The sequence below is a fragment of the Elephantulus edwardii genome, unplaced genomic scaffold (genome assembly GCF_000299155.1).
Source record: "Elephantulus edwardii isolate Elephantulus edwardi_28Jun2011 unplaced genomic scaffold, EleEdw1.0 scaffold00310, whole genome shotgun sequence".
Taxonomy (NCBI): Eukaryota; Metazoa; Chordata; class Mammalia; order Macroscelidea; family Macroscelididae; genus Elephantulus; species Elephantulus edwardii.
This window is the reverse complement of record NW_006400060.1, coordinates 1,405,660-1,407,533: the sequence shown is the minus strand read 5'-3', so window position 1 is coordinate 1,407,533 and position 1,874 is coordinate 1,405,660.

The following is a 1,874-nucleotide window of genomic DNA, read 5'->3' as shown; positions in this document are numbered from 1 at the left end:
TCAATACTCTTCTCCAGCACCACAGATCAAAGGCATCAATTCTCTATCATCCCTAGTCACTGTCCAGCTCTCTGACACATAGCAAGCAATTGTGGAGATTATGGACTGGATCAGGCACACCTTAGTTTCCAGAGTGACGTAGTTGCTCTTCAGTACTCTGGAGAGGTCCTAGGCAGCAGATTTTCCCAATGCAACTTGCCTTTTGATTTCCTGACTGCTGGTGTGAAGAGTGCTGTGGATCCAACTAAGATGAAATCATTAACAACCTCAATCTTTTCTCTATCATAATACCTGTTGACTCAGTAGTGAAGATCTTTGTTTTCTTGGTGTTGAGATGCTAGTCATATTTAAGGCTTCATTTTTTTTAACCTTTTGCAGCAAACGCTTCAAGTCCTCTTCAGTTTTGGTGAGCCAAAGTTGTGTCATCTCCATAATGTAAGTTATTGGATGAGTCTTCCTCTAATCCTCTTGCCACATTCTTTTTTTTTTTTTTAAATTAAATGCTTAAACTTTACTGAACATTTTCTGCTAAACACATTTAAACAACTCTTCTGTTAATCTCCCTAAAGCCTGGGGAATAGTGCAAAATACTCAACTAGAAACATCGGGTATGAAGCTGCATACTCGAGAGGGTGACCCAGTTGCCCCCTTAGCGGGTTCTCTCATTTTCGGGAAGGCACAGCTGTTCTGGAAGGCTCTGGGGGGCGGTGTCCAGCTCATTGGCTTGGGTTCTGATGCAGGTTGCTCAGCACCCAAGCCGGAGGCATCAGGAGGGTCGTGAGGATCACCACCAGGCCCACAGCTATGTCGGAGGCCACAGGGATGCTCTGCCCCTCGGTCTCTGGGCCAGGCCCGTGCCCTCTGCAGGGACGCCCGCTGCCTGGCACGTCCAACGGCGGCCCTGCCTCTCGCCCCGTGTCGGTCTCCGAATGGGGAGCCCACGGCCTGGTCACGGGGAGCACCCCGCCGGCCCCGCGGCCCTGGCCATCCCACCGGGTCTGCCCCGCCACCACCTCGCGCTCCCAGCCGCCTCGGAGCAGGGCCACACTCAGCACACCAATGCAGGCAGGTGGCGGGAGACCAAGTGGGCTCGCAGGCCGAGCAGGACCCTGCGGCGGCCGTGGGGTGGGTAGAACACGGTCACTCGGGGCATGGCGACGCGAGCAAAACGAGGCAAGGCGAACACGACGGCACGTGGAGAGCACCACGTGGAGAGCACGGCGACGAGAGACAGGCATGGAAGGCGCCGCTCCAGTGCAATTTTGAGACTCTCTTCTGACATCCATTTTGGTCATTTCTTCCTCTTCTGTCTTTGCAATGACCGTTTGCACTCTTCCTGGATGATACCCTTGATATCCTCCCACAACTCATCTGGGCTTCGCTCATTAGTGTTCAAAGCCTCAAACCTGTTCCTGGGATGGTTCTGAAATTCAGGTGGGATAGACTCAGTCATGTTTTGGTTGCCTTGGATTTGGTTTAATTTTCCTCCGCTTCAGCTTGAATTTGCATAAGAGTAGTTGGTGGTCTGTTCCACAATCAGCTCCTGGCCTAGTTTTCACAGCTGATATTGTTCCTGTAATAGTCTATTAAAAAAATCAAACCAGTTGCCTTATTTTATTAAAGACTTTTCAGAACAGAACTGTGATCAATGGAATTTTCAAGGACTGTGTTCTTTTAAAAGTAGATCTATTTCAAAAAGACAAGACTTCAAGACAATTCTGGGTGGACTTAAGCTGCCAACATTTTGGTCAATATAACCAACCACTTAACTATTTGTGCTACTCAGAGGTTTTATAATAAGCAGCTCCTTATCACCAGGCCACCAAAGCTCCCTATCTATAATAAGCCATGTTGTTGTTATGTACCATCAAGTC